The sequence below is a fragment of the Pseudophryne corroboree genome, chromosome 4 (assembly GCF_028390025.1).
Source record: "Pseudophryne corroboree isolate aPseCor3 chromosome 4, aPseCor3.hap2, whole genome shotgun sequence".
NCBI classification, from domain to species: domain Eukaryota; kingdom Metazoa; phylum Chordata; class Amphibia; order Anura; family Myobatrachidae; genus Pseudophryne; species Pseudophryne corroboree.
In genome coordinates this window covers 382528534-382541124 of record NC_086447.1, presented here as the reverse complement: position 1 = coordinate 382541124, position 12591 = coordinate 382528534, and the positions used below count along the sequence as shown (strand labels likewise).

The window sequence follows — 12591 nt, the reverse complement described above, 5'->3', positions numbered from 1 at the left end:
ACAGCTGGTGCAAAACACAGCTGCCAGACTGTTAACCAACCAGCCCTGTTCTAACCATATAAGACCCATCCCCTACTCCCTTCACTGGCTGCCTGTAAGATGGCGAATCATCTTCAAGATTGGCTTACTGAGTTTCAAAACATTACATGACCAGGGTCCAAGGTACCTGAAGCAGCTTCTAATCCCATACTGCCCCACTCGATTACTGTGATCTGTAGATGAAGGAGTTTTAGCAGTACCTAGAATATCCCGTAATTCATCTGGGGGTCGAGCTTTTAGTCATGTGGCTCCGACTCTATGGAACTCACTTCCCGCACAGTGCAAGAGGCCCCAACTATAGAATCCCTCAAAAGTAGACTCAAGACTTTCCTGTTTACTCAAGCATTTCCATAATGTCCCTTTAGTATGTTCATGCTTCTGTATTTTATGAAGAGCTGTTCTGTACTTCATAATTTTCTGTACTATATTATACTATGTATCTGTTAAGCGCCTTGAGTCCTATTGGAGAAAGAGCACTATATAAATAAAATAATAATAATAATAATAATTATTATTATTATTATTATTATTATTATTCCATAGAGCAGGGATGGGGTACCTTTGGCCCTCCAGCTGTTGCAGAACTACACATCCCAGCATGCCCTGCAACGGTTTTAGCATGACCAAATTGCAAAACTGTTGCAGGGCATGCTGGTATGTGTAGTTCAGCAACAGCTGGAGGGCCAAAGGTTCCCCATTCCTGCCATAGAGACTCAACATCCTTGTTTGAATTAATTACTTGACACTGTTTAGTATCATCTGCGCAAATTGACTCTGTGCTTTCTAGGCCCACTCCTAGGTCATTATTGAATGTGTTAAACAGCAATGGCTCAAGTACTGAACCCTGTGGTATTCCACTGCCTCCAAATTCCTTGACAACCTTACTTCCTGGCTCCCACACTTCCTCTTGTCAGATGTTCCCTCTCTCATCTTAGGTGAATTCAATATCACTATCAATGTCCCCACAGAATCCTCTCCTGACTTCCCATCAGATTATCACTTGGTCTCTCCCAATGGACCTCCTCACCCTCCCATGTGGGTGGGCAATCGCTTGATCTTGTCTTCACTAACCATTGTGGTATCTCTATTTACACCATATCCCCCTTTCCTCTCTCTGAACATCCCCTTCTTTTAACTCATCCCTCGCCCCTTTTTCACCTCTGCATCCAAAAGCTCACAGCAAAAAGCGTAACATTGAGGCCATTGACACTGTGTGGTATATTTACTAAAAGTCCATTTGGGATGACTTTGATTGATTTTTAATTGATGTTTGGTCAATTTTGATAGATGGTTCTTTAAAAAAAAAATAATAATTATGTCAATAAACATCTGTTAGTAAATGTGAGATTTAGACACCAAAACACAAAATCAATCAAAGATCGAACAAACATCAACCAAAAATCGACCCATATCGACTTTAATTAAATATACCCCCTCTCCTTATCCTCTCTTCTTGACTCACATCTCTCCCTATCTTCTTTCTTCTGCCCTTAGCAAGCTTTTTCCCTTTACAATGTCTCCCTTGCATCTGCTCTTGACTCTGTTGCTCTGGAAATCACTTTTCACCTTTGTTAGTTCACACCTTAAACCTAGCACTCCAAATGTTCCAGTTATGGTACCTGCAAAAGTGCTCATGTACTGCCAAGCAACAGAGGATGAAATCAAGCTTCCATGCAGACTTTCTCCATTTCAATTTATGCGTTCAACCTAAAGTGCCAATCTATACATCTCTATTCAGTTGTATTTCAAAAACCTTATATCCTCTGAGTCCTCAAATGCCCCCTACTTTCAACATCCTCCTCTGCCCCTCCTCCCCTCCTCAATTTTTGCCTATCACTTTGCCACCTACATCACATTTTAAATTGACTCTTTAAGTCATACATCAAATCCCACCAGACCCTCAGTACCACACACCCTTCATTCCTAGACCACACCTCCCATCCATATAACCATAGACCAGTGGTTCTCAAACTTGACCATAGGGACCCAAAAAAGTTAATGTTCTCTATGTGACCGAGCAGGTGCACACTGCAGCATGGCTGCAAATAGGGGGGGCTAGGGGTGCATGTGATCCGGGTGCTGAATCAAAGGGGGCACCATGACAGTCACTTTAACCCCCCTTACAGACCCCATCCACTGTGACTGCAGTTGCAAGGAGCTGGGCGCATTGCAGTGAAGAAAATTAAAATAAACTACAGTTCCCAGCAGCCCTTGCTAGCATTATAGATTACTTTGAGTTTATTCATTGCAGTGTGTCTGGCTCCTTGCAACCACGGCTGCAGAGGGAGGGGGTGTTAGGACTAGACAGATTACCGGGGGCAAGTTACCTTAACCCCCCAAGTTGTTCATCAGCCAGGTCTAGTCATAGTGCAGCTGAAGGTGCAGTCCAAAAAGGGGGCGGGGCTACAAGGCACTGCACTGTCAGTTTCAGGCCAACCAGCCCAGCCAGCATGTGAAAGAGGATGGGAGGAGAGTGGAGACCTCACTATCAAGCATCAGCCTGAGCCTGCCTAAATGGTGAGTGTGACTCAGGGAGCACTGTATGTACTTATGTGTGTGATTACTCTCTCTCACCCCCCTCTCTTTCCTCTCTCCCATCTCTCTCGCCCCTCTGTCTCCCTCTCTCCCCGTGTGGTGGCTACTGTGCAGTGTAATTAGAATAAGTGGCGCAGTTGTACTTTTTTATTTCTTTATAAAAAAAAATACAAATACAAATAAAGGAGAAAAAAATAATCTTTTATATTATTTTATCTATTTTTTTGGTAGCGAGGGGGACTTTGGGGAGGGGGGACAAATTACTGCCTTGCCCCGGGTGCTGAAAATCCTAGTTTCGGCCCTGACTGCACAGGTGTATTCATTATTCACAGACAAATTTTAATAGATTCACAGGTGCAGCTAATTATTTAACTTGCTATACTGTGAGGAGACCTGGAAGACATGAACTGGAATTTCTCTGGAATTCTTTACCTCTCCCCCTCAGACTCTCCACCTCTCTACAAAACTTCAAACGGGCTCTTAAGACCCATTTCTTTACCAAACCTAGCCAAATCTCAACATAACCCTCTGTTCCACGCTCTCTATGTACCCCATCTGTGTCATCCCTGTCTGTCTACCCCTCCCCTTAGAATGTAAGCTCTCTTCCCTCATGTGCTTATACTTTTCTTACTTTAATAATCCTCAACTGCCCAGATCCCACAGTTTTTTGACCACCTGGAACTTATCTCTATGTTTACTGGTGTAGCTATGCTTAGTTGCCCTGTACTTGTCCTATATTGTATTCAACTGTAAGTCACTGTTTTCCTATTTTTTATGTGCATTTGTACTCTGTAATTGGGCGCTGCGGAACCCTTGTGGCGCCATATAAATAAAGGATAATAATAATAATAATAATAATAATAACTGTTGGGGGTCCTTGAGGATCGAGTTTGGGAACCACTGCTATACACTAATGCATTTCATATGTTTGACGTGCATTTTAACTTGCATTTTTTTATGTTCTTTGATTTTGATTTTTACTTTGTATAAAGATAGACAACTCTATTAATATATTATGTACTCATATATTTTTCATGTTATTCATAATCAAGACATTTTATGAAAGTCAATAAATAAAGAATTTATATTTCATGATAAAACTTCCTTTAAGGCTATTAGTAGCATCCTTTAGTTATCACTTTTGAACTATATGTAATTAAGTGACATTTTCATATGCATTAATACATTTTAATTACTTACACAGCTGATTTATTGATAAGAATAAGGTTGTAAGAATGTTAACTAAGGTTGTTATCTGCAACTTTTCCTTCCTGTCTAAATTCCTAGACATGTTAATTGTCTGATTCACTGCATGTGGCATTCTGGGTGAGGTAAAGAGCTGTGTCTCTAAATCATTTTCTTGGAATCTTACTGCTGTCATCTTAAAATGAGTTAAACATGTTTGATCTTCAGCATTCTCAGATATTCATTTGAAAGAAAAGGGGAACAGTACTGCATACAGTATCTTTTTTTTTGCTAAAAGATAATTTCCTAAAAAACACATACAGACACACTTACACACTCTATTTAGTAAGGACACTTCTAGAGCAGTGAACTTTTGAACTGTTTTCCCCTCATCAAACAAAATAAAAGCACTGACTCAAATATAAGGCAAGAGGTCATCCATACTTTTGCACTAGGGAGATGCTATTTAATATAAATTTCCCTTCAGACCAAAATTCAGACAGGCTCTGACACCAGCTGTCACCACTGCAGTACAGAAATGTGTGCCTTTTGGCTCCGCCACAATCAACTAAATGTCTGGAATGCTTACCGTAAAGATAGTTAAACATATTTTAAGGAAATAACCGCACAAGTAGTACATTTTTTATGTTAAACGTCAAAGGAAAAGTGTTATGCATAGATCTTAAAAGCAAGGTTTTTAGATATTGAACAGACCACGGTTCACAGGACTCTTAAGATAGGTCCTATTGGTAATTTTGATCTATACTTTCAGAAAATAATTGTCAATGGATCTAAGCACAATATATGGAGTGGTTAATCATATTTTAATATAAACATTTGACCACATTTTACTTGGGACTTCAGGGTTGGTAGTTTATTATACATGTTCCATATTATTTCAACTGAGTTTTAAATATTTTTTATTATACATTTTATTATAATAAAAATAGTACTGCAGCTTAGGTTTTCAGTATATATCCACAAGATTTAAAAATGCTTGTGTTTTTGTTTATTTTTTATTTTCTTGCCTATGTTCTAATTAACGTGTCATAAATAGCAGAGCTTACCAAACCTTTCAGCTAAAATTAATTAAGGTTTTCTGAATTAGCAATATGTTCTTGGACGGACATGTTAATGAAAATTAACTAACAATTAAATAAATGCTTCCAATTATGAACTAAAGAGCTAATAAATGTTTATCTTTCTGAATTATTAAAAAAATATATATTTCAAGGCACAAATAATATAAGGTAATATATATGACTTACCTGTTTTATTTGTAATAATTATGTAGACTAAACACAGGACAAATGGTACATAAAGTATCTACATTTTATTTATTTGTCAACTGTTAACAGGCTAGGCCTATGCAGTGTTGCAGCCAGAACTTTGTGAGCCCCATAGCAACATTTTGCAAGGGCCACTGTCACAATGCTTCTAGAGAGACATATCTCCACAAGTTATTCATTGTATGCTTCATAATATTGCCCTAGTTTATTTTTTGAACCCTTGTAGTGCCTTACTTCACGTTATGTCACATTGTAGGGCTGCCAGTACACACTATACAACATAGTAACCCTAATTCACATACAGTGCCCCCAGTTCATCTTATGTAACATTATAATTGCTCTTCAGTTCATTTTATACCACATAACAATGAGCAGGTCAAGGGGCATAACTAGATATATTGTAGGACCCAAGGAAAGTTTATAAGGGCCCCTATGTACCCCCCAATGGTGAAAAATGTATATAACACTTAATCTTGAAAGGGAAGGTGGTCCCCTCTCAGATCTAGGCCCCATAGCAACTGCACTCCCTGTACCTATGTTAGCTATGACCTTGCGCCTATTATTTTCAAGTATATTCATTTCTAGCTCGGCACAAAAAGATTGTGTTACAGTAATTAATTTTTAGCTGTGATTTCTTGACTTTCCAGAGCAAAATACATAATGTTTGTAATATACTATATTTTGTATTGGTAGGGTATATATATATATATATATATATATATATATGATATGGACAATTTGGGAAATGTCTAGCCTGCCATCACAAAATGATGTATGTGATTGTGGGGTATAGCTACTGCAGATTTGGAATATATTACTCCCTGGAGCCTGGCAAGGGCCTTTTATGTAAATGAAGGGCCATAAATTAGTATGGTGGCAGCACGACATTTGCCACGGCACAGAGAGCCACAAAGCAGTGGGTGCGGTTCGGTGGCAACTGTCAATCTTCAGTATTAATAATCTTCACTTGTAGTTTCCTTAGCTTTTATTCACAGCATCTCCAGGCCACCTATAATTCCTCCCTTGCCAACTCTCCTCCTCGTCTGCCCCTAAGCACCTTCAGTCACATCCTCCTGTATTTAAGGCACACATTTCAAATTATGTTAAAAGCAGGACTCTAAGCAATCACATTTTAGTCTGCAGTTAGATACCTTACACATTGAGCTATTTGCTCCTGTGAATTCTAACTAAATGAAACTACTTTTAATTGACAGTCCCAATATACTTTTGTAAAAATAATAAGCATTGCAGCTGAGCAGATCTACAGTGTGTAGTGTGTGACTGCAAGGCATTGGATGTGTGGCTGCACACATCCATCCCGGATTACAGCAATTCCAAATCCAGTCTGTATTCCAGCTATTCCGGTTCCAGCCTGGATTCCAGCTATTCCGTAATCAGTGCAAACTCCTGTTAACCCAATACCAGCTCAGATTCTAGTCATTCCCATTTAAATTCAAGTATATTCCATAATTTGGTTCACAAACACACTAGTTATAGTCTACATTTGTCACCACTCTGCATCAGCCAGATTCCAACTATCTCCTGCTCAGATCCACCTGAGTACCTACACTAGCACCAGTTATTCGAACTTGATATCCAGTCTGCCCTACTAAACCAGTTATTGCAGATCTTTATATGAGGAAGAACTTCATTAGATCATCCAGCTTCCTACATTCAGTCTCTAGCCCATCGCCAACCTCAGATCCAAGTCCGGGAACACAAACTCAAACAATTGTGACATACAAATAGCTTCAATAGTTAGAATTCACAGGGTTCCTATAAAGAAGCATATGGCTATACGTGTAAGGTGCCTGACTGCAATGTGAGCGGTATTTGAGTCCTGGGTATGGTATTAAAGTAATTTAAAATATTTGGCCTGAAATAAAAGAGGATGTGACCGAAGGTGACATATGTTACTGTAATTACAGGAGCCTTCCTTCCTGTCAATGTGAGGACCTGGGTACGACTGCTAATAATTGTGTTATTTAAAATAAAGGATGTAACTTAATAGCAAAGACCTTTCAAGTTAAGTGCATGAATGTGATATAAGAAAATTGGTGCTGAAATCCATTTTCTTGAAGTGTTCTAAAAGTATACTGTAGGTGTTCTACATAAATGTATTAATATGTGTGTGTATGTGTATGTATATATATATATATATATATATATATACACATACATACACACATTTACAGAACACCTATATATATTTGAAGGTGCATCTTGGCATGTGCTTTATCTGGTCATTAGGGCTCAATGGAACGTTGCATCCAACAGGCCAGGTGGGAGGATAAAGGGGGCCCTGTCTTTTACATGTATACTGGCCCCTCAGTTTATAAAGGCAGTCACCGATTCTTGAAGTAGGTGTTACCAGCACAACTTTTGGACACTTTGCCAGTGACAGTTCAGCTGATATTTGCTGCATATACACTACAACCAGCACTAATTCTATACTGTACCTTCATCTTCAGTTGGTGATCTTTATTGCTGACTCCAAGCTTATGTATGAGTGTTCTGATGGTCAAATTCTGCTGTAGGTGTAGCTTCACTAGTGCTCTTCTACATCTAGAACTGGTGAGATATACTGCATAATTATTGTGTGTCACCATGGCAGCCATATTTGGCAATGACACCTGGACAACAGTGGTACATATTTTTGGAAAACCCAAAAAGTAAAAGAGAATACCAATGGTGTACCCTATATGGCATGGTTGCATACTTTTTAATTTGCTCTCTACTTTATAATGCAAAAATACACCTTGGGTAGTATTGCTTGCTGTCCACTGGTGACTGTCATACAACAAACTTGGGTCCGTGTTTTGTGTTCTCCGGTAAATATGGGTTGAAGCATTTTGTTTAGCAGTCCTTAAGATGGAAAAGAATAAAAATATGCACCCTGGTGGAATGTTGTTGACATTTTTTACGTGCTCTTCAAGGGAAAAAGGATATATTTGCAGATGTTCCACAGACTAAATGTGGGGATTAGATGAATGGGATTAAAAAGATAATTTTTTGCTATAGTCATTTAGTTTGGTAATAAAACACCAGATAGTAGGACAAGGTAAAATAGCTTTTAAATAAAGAAAAAATATTACTGTAAACTGATTTGTAAAAATCAATTACAATTCAATAAAGATGAAGACTTATTAATATAAACAATAAAAATTGTTAAATACAACATTTTTGATCAAACACTGAACTACACTGGCATTTATAAACTATTATCCAGTGCTACAGTAGAATATCCTTCTATTTACATGGTGAGTGTGTGCTACACAAGCATGTAAACAATTCCACAACAGTCTGCCATGAGGGCTGGCTCTAATATTAGGCAGCTGGGGTGCCACTAAATCTTCCTATCACAAAATTAAGGTTGTCTCTGAGTAAGACTTCCTTGTTGTACTTAATGCAGGCAGCAGCTGTGAAATTTCTAAGATGCCACCTCCACACTTACACCTGAGTGACTAAAAAGTGGGTATTAGTGGTGTGTATGTGTATGTGTGTGTGTGTGTGGTGGGGGGGGAGTATGCCAAGGTTTTTCCTAGGAAGCGAGGAAACCTTACACTGGTTCTGCTGCCAGGGTATACTATTTACTTGTTTTTTTTTCCATTTTGGGACTGTTTAAAATCATTTCAACCAATCAACTGGAGTACATAAAGATAAATAGGCCCAACTTTGCTGTATGATGATGGCCAATGGGACGTGGTTCAATACTGATGAAGGGGAATGCAAATACTGACTGAAATTGAATAGATTGTATACAACCATCTGGCACATATTACACTATCGGTTCTTGTATAATTGTAGTGTCTTGGCACCAAATGTTATAACTGTTTGCTAAATAAGGAACCATATTAGGCAGTTACTTTACCTCATTAATTTGTTATTACTTTTCACTTTATAATTCTCTTTATACTGCCATATAACCTTTAGCTTCAGAGTATGATGTCATAATTCTAACTGCAATAAGTCATAAATAGAAGCATAGTGATGAGCATTGGTCTAGGTTAGAGAGTTATTTACATGGCAACAAAGAGATTTAAAAAAAATTTACCCAGAATATGTCTAATTACATATTTATTTTATAACACAAGTACAGTACTGTATAGTGTGGCAATAATTATAGTCTTCAAGCAAATGTATTTGGTGTCTAGTTGCCATAGTGATAAATTACAATAGTTATAACTAGAACATCAGGGGAAAAAACTCACAATGAAAAACAAAATAGAAAATATTTTTAAAAGGTTTGAAGAGAATGTATTTCTAGTTAATGCAGGACAAATTTGCAATCAGATATCATGTCAGTTAGGAGTCCATGTGGACTTTAAGGTATTATAGAATTCTACTTATTACCCAGTAGTTAAAATTGCTAAAACTACTGTTACCTTTGGTAAATATGTTCCAATTACATAAAATCTTCTCTCTTCAAAGCTTCTATCTTTTTGTGTTATATTAAATGCATGTAGCATAAAATATTGTTGCATTATGTTTATTAGTAGGAGATGTGTATGTCAGACTTATATTAGTCATCTCTCAGTATAGAATTGAAACACATTTAGAAATTGTATCTATTTTACCTTTGCCCACTCTCTGTTTACTAAATTTTTAAATTCATAAACCCAATGACACCATGATGTATAGATAATGTCACATTAGCTCCTTCACATGGGGCCACAACTCCAGTGACACCATGGTTTATAGACAATGTCAGATTCTCTTCTTCACATGATGCCACAACTCCAGTGACACCATGGTATACAGAAGATGTCATATTCTACCGTTAACAAGTTACCAAAACCACAATAATACCATGGTGTATAGAGGATATCAGATTCTCAATTTCGCATGAGGCCACAAGCGCATTCTACATTTTTTTTATATAATTGTCCCATGTTCCAAAATTCTGGAAGGCGATAGCAATAATAATATTATTATTATCCTTTATTTATATGCTCCACAAGGGTTCCGCAGCGCCCAATTACAGAGTACATATGCACATTATCAAAACAGGAAAACAGTGACTTACAGATGAAGACAATATAGGACAAGTACAGGGTAACTATGCATAACTACACCAGCAGACGACATAGAGATAAGTTTCATGGTGGCCAAAAAACTGTGGGATTTGGGCAGTTGAGGATTATTAAAGTAAGAAAAGGATAAGCACATGAGGGAAGAGGTCCCTGCTTGTGAGAGCTTACATTCTAAAGGTGAGGGGCAGACAGACAAGGGTGACACAGATGGGGTAGACTGAGCATGGGAAAGGGGGTTAGGATGAGATTTGGCTGGGTTTGGAAAAGAAGTGGATCTTAAGAGCCCATTTGAAGTTCTGTAGAGAGGTGGAGAGTCTGAGGGGGTGAGGTAAATAATTCCAGAGAAAGGGAGCAGCATGTGAAAAATCTTGGAGATAGGGGTGGGAGGAAGTAATCAGAAGACAGGAGAGTTGGCGTGCATTAGCAGAGCGAAGAGGATGGGTGGGAGAGTAAAGGGAGATAATGTCAGAGATGTAGATGGAAGAGGAGTGGGTGAGTGCTTTGTAAGTGAGTGTGAGAAGTTTGAATTGGATTCTGAAACAGAAGGGGAGCCAGTGAAGGGCTTGTAGGAGAGGGGAGGTGGACGTAGTGCGTTTGGTGAGGAAGATGAGCCAGGCTGCAGCATTGAGGATATATTGGAGGGGAGAGAGGTAATTGTCAGGGAGGAATATGAAAGCAATCAGTCTTTAGTGAATGAAAAACTCTATAAGCTTAGTTAATAAGCCACCATAACTGAAAATGCAGAGCATTTTTTGCACATAAATTTCATAATAATTTACAGTATAACCCATATACAAGGTAAATTAAAGGAATAAAGTTACTGCACCCTAACTGTGTACATGTCTCCATGGTACCACAAATGTTTTGTTTGAGGGGGGGATATATAATTTCATTTTGACACACCTAAATCATTGAATTTTGCCCCCTCAGGGGCAGGTACACTTACCCACCACACCACCTTCCTGATGACAGAGATGGGAAACAGGTAAAGCGTAGCTGATATCTTTGATATCTGCTGCAGAACTCCTGTAATACTTTCAGGGGATAATTATATTTTACCAACATTTTTTCAGGTGATATCTTACAAAATGTGTATAATAAATATGTCCTAAAAACATAACTGTAACGTGTGAGTGACTTTATGGAGAAGACAAAGAGACAGGATCCATTCATAGCTCACACCCTGGCTGAGGCTGTGCATGGAAGGTAATGAGACTTAACAGTGTATATTTTCAGCTGAACCCGGTTGAAAATAGGGGGAGGTCAGGGGTGCCATAAGGAACATGGGTAGGAGAACAAAGGGAAGCTGACAGGGAAGAGGTGAGGAACACATGAAGTTGGAGGTGAGAAGGGCCCAATGCTGGTCTCAGAGGAGGGGCCAGACAACATTAACTATCCACACACTGTAGAGGATGGAGCTGGGTGCAGTCACAGAAAGGCTGTGGGGAGGGAGGTGGTGGAGCAACTGAAAAGGGTATTATCTCTACCCTGACACTGTCCATATTAACTGTAAATAGTATTCGCACTGCGCACCGCAACCAAATATTTTGAATGGAGCCTTTCAAATATTTTGGGGGAGAGGGAAGCTGCCCCCTTGCCCCTCCTGTTCCAGTGCCTATGTATGTGTCCTTATTGCGACAATACTAGATATCCCAATAGTCTGTTAGATTGTAAAATCTATGATACTGTTTGTGGTAACCTGAAAATAAATGTGGAATGTCAATGACATTTTGTTATAGTTTATTATTTTTATGAAGATGTATATAGAGTTAAATTACAAACAGCTCTTTGCTCTGCAAGTTTATTTATAGCATGTCTGTTTGTTTTATATGCTACATCAAGGAAAAGGCAATGCAGAAATAGCTGAAAATGCTGTTACCTGTATATTACATTTTCAGTTCAAAATTAAATTTTAGGAATGTTAAATCAGCAGTTTTTAAAATCATCAGATGCTCAAAAACTGTTTATGAACATTGATACAGAATATCCTGAGCTAGAAAAAAAAATGTTTCCATTTGTATTTCATCTGAGAACATTGTGTAGGTGGGGAGATTTCCATGGAAACAAACTGCTCGTTGCAATGAATATTGTTTTTTTTCTGATTATAACAAATTCCAAATAAAGTTTTTAGTCTCTAACATTATAACAAAGTAAAGAGGAGCTTTTCAAAACAGGAGAGCACTAAAACATGTTTCATGTGTGAAATCTGCAATATTTATGTTTAGTGTACACATCAGTATTATTTATTGTAGCTCCACTCTCACAGTTATGCCAAGACTACTGTGATCTTTAACTTACAACATGTAATAACATCATTTTCTAAAGTCACTAGGTCAGTGTTTCCCAACATTGGTCCTCAAGGCACACTAACAGTCCAAGTTTAAGTATAGCCATTCTTGAGCACAGGTTACTTAATTACTATAGTACCTCAGTTATTTTTATTAAACCATCTGTGCTCAAGCATAGATAACTTTAAATCCTGCACTGTTATACCCCTTTTCCACTGCGCC

The 12591-nt window shown here is 38.2% G+C and overlaps 1 protein-coding gene across 1 annotated transcript in view; it reads left to right on the top strand.

Moving 5' to 3' along the window:
• CSMD1 (CUB and Sushi multiple domains 1) overlaps window positions 1-12591 on the top strand; it is a 2470978-nt gene that overhangs the window by 1377512 nt on the left and 1080875 nt on the right.